Below are 5,556 nucleotides of genomic sequence, written 5' to 3'. Positions count from 1 at the left end.
TCCAGAAGCATAAGGGTGGATTAGGGAATGTCTGGAAGCACACAGACCATTTTTTGTTTTGATCAGCGTATGACATCTGAATGGAAGAATAATCGACAATAATGGCACAGCGTATCCTCCACTGGCTTGTTTTATATATAGTAAGTCCGCAGGTGATGGAGTTGTCTGCAAGCGGCCGGCAATACATATGCTGAGGCTGCTAGTTGACCTGAACTTAACTAAATGTATTAAACACCAATAGGACTAGAAATCACGTATACTGTTACTGGAAGTCTTAACCGCAGTCAAATGTCTAAAGGCTACCATATGGAGCGAGCTGAAGAAAAGTGCTTATGTCGGGGTCGGTTTCATATGCTGGAACCTTAAGGGAAGCAACTCAAACACTAAGGATTGGCAAGTGGTCGCGCTAAAGCAGAAGAACATGTCAGACTCTGATGTGTCTGTGTGGATTTTTAAAGGGCTGTAATCCATCCACTAAGAAGTGATACTGTAGAAAGCGAGTTGCGCTATTCCTGTCGGCATGACACTTGCTGAATGTGGCATTACAATTCGGATCGAGGTGGACGAGGCACTAGCATGACTGCTATAGCAGGAGAAAACATCGACATGTATTTAGCCTGACTTGTACTTGTCGGTTAATTGGCTCTCGACGTACGATAAATAAGACGAGTAGGTACTGGGTTTGCTTGCACACATGCGTCCTACCATGCGGATACACTCTGTTCTAAACGTAATGCTGTAACATGATCGTTTCATTTCCAAACAGCTCGTTGGGGGAAAACTAAACAACGCTACGATAAAACCCCAAATCTTTCCCTACTCTTGCTGCAGCTTTAAATTGTGCGGCGCAGTGTAAGTGGTTCTGTGTGTAGTGTGCGCGATGGAATCTCTGTGATACCATTACAGTTGTATTCTGGAGGTATATCGCAGCTGAAGAACTTGCAATGTATTTCTCATGAAACACTATGCTGTCAACAAAGACTCTAATACCAGAATATCGTCGCATTTCTAGCATATTTAGATGTAGGCCCATGTCTGTAGCATGGTTACGACTCTGGTATATAGCAATTAGCAAACGCTACAGTCACGCGAATGTTGGAACATATTTGGCCTTGATTCTTTTTACTTGTTTGGCTTACACATTCAGGATGTGTTGTCTGTGTCTTCATTCAATACCAAGGACAGTGTAGCTAGCTTGCTCAAAGAATTCCCCAAACTCTTTCCTGTAGGTTGAGGCAAAGCTAGCCATTTTGTTGCACATATTACGCTGAAAGACAATGCTTAGCTGAAATTTTGCCTGCAGACCTGTTCACATTGCACTACTGGTCAAAGTGTACAATGAACTCAAAGAACTGCAAGATAAGTTGTTATTGCACTCATATCAGCTAGAAACCTTCGGGTAGCATTCGCCTCTGTGTTGATTTTAAGTCTACAGTCAACCCACAAACAGTCATTGATACTTATCCATTGGCACGCCCAGAGGATCTTATGGACAAATTAGGCACTGGACGCTAATTTTCAAAAACTGATTTTCGCGAAGCATATCTTCAAATACCGCTCGATGAACAATCTCATTATAGGTGTGTAGTAAATACTCATTTGGGCTTGTTGAAATAATTGCGTTTGTCTTTTGGTAGTGCTTCCGCACCAGCCATTTTTCAACGGTATTTGGAACAGCTGACTGCACAAGTGCCAAACTCTTCAATCTATTTGCACGACATACTCATACTAGGTCGTACATCGGAAGAAAATATTGAATATTTGCTTGCTTTGTTTCGTGTGTTACCTGAAGTAGGACTAAAACGTAAACTGGACAAGTGTGATTTTTTTTAAAATTTGGGTTGTAGTATCTTGATCATGTCATAAACAGTCAACCTGTACATCCTCTTCAGCCGCATGTGTTAGCCGTACGAGGTTTGCCAGTTCCTCGCAGTATCACAGAATGGGAGTCAGTCTTAAATATTATATTCGGTTCAGACCGAATGCTGCACCAATTGCAGCTCCATTGCATCGCTTGCGTCGCAAGAATGTCCCCTTTGCTTGGACAGATGCGTGCCAAGTAGCTTTTCGCAAACTTAATGATACGTTGCTCAGTGGTCATTTTGATCGTGAAAACCCGGTAGTATTACAAGTTGACGCTTTGTCTTTCGGAATCGGTGTACTGCTTTCGCACAGAATAATGACACACCTATTGCTGTCGCATTAAATGTTGTCCAAAGCTCAGCGCAACTATTCACAAATTAAGAAAGAGGCTTTAGCTATCGTGTAAGGTGTCACCAAAGTCCAGTACTATTTGTATGGCAGAAAATTCCACTTGGTAACGAACCACAAGCGTTTGCAGTCCTTGTTTCATCCGACGACACCGGTTCCTGTACGAACTGCCCAAAAATTTTAACTATGGGCTTTGCTGTTGGCTCAGTACCAGTACGAGATTGTGTATCGTCCGACAGCTCAACATGGTAATGCGGACGAAGTTTCACGTCATCCGATTGGCCCTGACGCAGACTTTGACGCTTCTGCTGCATCTTGTTGTCACGTCGACGCTCAGGATTCTGAACTGCTGCGATCTTTTCCACTGAACTATAAGAAAACTGCACAGGCTACGGAAGCTGATCCAGATCTGAACATTGTGTTCAATTACATTCGCACATCGTTGGCCTCGTTCCTTGCAATGCATAAAGAACTCTGTAGTGCGGCGATACTTTGCACATCGGCATGGTCTCGCTGTACAGAAAGGCGTGGTACTTATTCAGAATGACAGTGGCCAGTAACGTGTGTTGATCCCCAAAGCTTTGAAAAACGGAGTGTTGCAATTACTTCACGTCACAGTGTCACGCATAACCGGAAAATCAGTCCGCTCGCCCACAAAAATTCTCTGCTTGACCTAAGTCACAATCGCCATAGTAACGTGTGCACATAGACTCTGCGGGACCCTTTTGGAACACGCGCTGGTTAATTGTGGTTGACCCATACAGCAAGTTTCCTTTTGTTGCGCCAAAAATCTGGACAACGTCCCGTAGCACAGTTCAGGTGTTGTCATCGACTTTTAGACATGAAGATTTACCTGAAGTAATAGTGTAAGACAACAGCCCTCTGTTCACGTCACATACATTTGAAACATTCTGTGAGTGCCATGGCATACAGCATCTAACTAGGGCACCGTTCCATCCACAGTCAAACGGCGAAGCAGAACTTTTTGTCAGAACCTTCAAGCAGCAGATGGGCAAAATTCGCTCCACGCACCAGGGATCAAGCATTGCAACTGTTTCTCTCGTTTTATCGTTCGCACCCCCCCGAGATGGACATCTGCCGGCGGAATTGCTTCACGGCCGCCGCCATCTCACACTGCTCCAACTGCTCCACCCTCCTCAGCATCTGGCGTCGCAGGAAGGCTGCAAGTTTCGCGTCGCGGTGCATGATATTGTCTTTCAAGCGATTTTAGAGGCAGCAGATTGTGGGCGCGGGGCGAAATAGTCCTTCGACCTGGCGCTTGCATGTACCTTGTCCCAGGTCCAGATGGTTTGCAGCGCCGCCATCAAAATCTACTTCGCCTCTGTCACGTACACGATGATCTTTCAGTCTCTCTTCCCCCAGATTCATGGGTCAAGAGAACAGCGCGGCCACAGATGCCACGACAGGGTGTCATCACGACGCTGCAGGGTGATCCCATGGAGACGGAGCATTCACCTCCTCCGCCTCCTCTCGTCCCACCCATGGAGCTGGACCCGTCCACACCGCAGCAGTCCCCGCCTTCATCTGGTTCATGGCAGCAGGAGGTGGACGTGTACCCTTCTGGCCATTTTCCAAGGGGCGTTTCCACCAGAGCGCTGGCCGGATGGCGACAGTGGGGAGGGGTATGATGGCTGGCGGGGAGGGGGGGAGGTGCGGAACTCAAGAGCAGAGACGGCGGGAGGAAACGGCGCCCAAAGGTCGCGGATTTCGACCTCACCTCGCCCAAAGCGACACCTGGAAGGAAGGAATGTAAGCAACGCTCCTGCTAGCCTCGGCCGCTCAGACTGGCACACGATCGCGGACGTTAGTTATCAATGGCGTGTGTCAACTTGCCTGAATAGTTCCTATATCAAGGACTCTAAATTATATCGCCCCTCGTTTGCGACTACCATCTGTAAATCTCACAAAGCTACGTTTGTCAGTTGCTTTCTAGAAATAAAACTAGTAACGTTATTTGTTTGAATTGTTGTATAGGATCCAGAAGGCACTCTATTAGCGATGACTGGGCAGGACCCCACTTTAGTGTGAAATTTAAGTTGCTGCGATTCGTAGAAAGAAGAAACCTATACAATTCAAATTCTTGTTTAATAAAATAGGCTTAGTTTTCTCAGAAATACCAGTACTGATGATGAAAATTACGAATGAACTAAGCGCGCCTTTATACAGGAACTGGCGTTAACCTGCCAGAGGCCATTGAAGTACACTTATATATACCTTGTTACCGAAATGCATTACGTATCACAGTTTATGTTGCCACACAGGCTCAAGTCAATACATACTGTTAATCTGACTTTGTATTTCTCTTAACGGTACGTTTAATATCTAGTTATTGCTAACATAATCTGCATCTTTGGGTGCAACATGTGTCTGTCTAGACCACAGAGAGATATGCAACTGATTTACGGAATGGTGCCGCATATTATTGTCCATTGCTTGCAGAGTATACATAGAAAATATGCCTCACATATTTAAGAAAATATGTTATTTTCTGGTAAGTGAATCAAAGCACGAGTTGAAAGAAATGTACTAGAAAATGGACAATTATGAACAGAAGGTAGGGCTCAAAGTGTATCGAGACAAAACAGAGTTCATGCTATTAGGAAGAAGACAAGAGCAGACAGAATTTCTTGAGATAGATGGCAAGAGGTTCAGGAGAGTAGACGAGTTCAAATACTTGGGATCGTGGTTTACCACGGACAACAATATAAAAATGAACATCAAGGAAAGAATAGCAGTGGGAACGAAATGCATGCATACCCTCAGAGAGACGCCTGGCTCTAAATCGATCTCAGTGAACGCGAAGATGAATCTCTACAACACAGTGATATGCCCAACAGTAATATACGGTTCAGAAACATGGAGCATGACGAAGCGAGGAGGGAAAACTATTAATATTTGAAACAAGAGTAATGAGGAAGATATGGGGACCAGCTTTAGATTATGTAGAATGGAGGAGGAGGAAAAACGAGGAAATTTACCTTCTGATGCGACAACCCACTATCCTACAGAAGATAAAAAGCAAAAGAATACAATGGGTGGGCCATGTAACCCGCATGTCAGATGGAAGACAGGCGAAGATGGCACTAGCGGGGAAACCAAAAACCAAACGCCCCATTGGACGACCAAGGCAGCGATGGACGGACGACATGGCGAAGGACCAAGCAGCCTTGGGATTTGAAGACACCTGGAGGAACCTGGCAGAAAACAGGAAGGAATGGAGGCGGTTTGTGGAAGCAGCGCGTGGTCTACAGGGTATGTGATTGCTGAATGTCTATCTATCTAATTTTTTGTTACTATTTGTCGTAACTGAATCGCAACAAATTT

The sequence above is a fragment of the Schistocerca piceifrons genome, chromosome 1 (assembly GCF_021461385.2).
Source record: "Schistocerca piceifrons isolate TAMUIC-IGC-003096 chromosome 1, iqSchPice1.1, whole genome shotgun sequence".
Classification (NCBI taxonomy): Eukaryota; Metazoa; Arthropoda; class Insecta; order Orthoptera; family Acrididae; genus Schistocerca; species Schistocerca piceifrons.
This window is presented reverse-complemented; position numbering follows the sequence as displayed.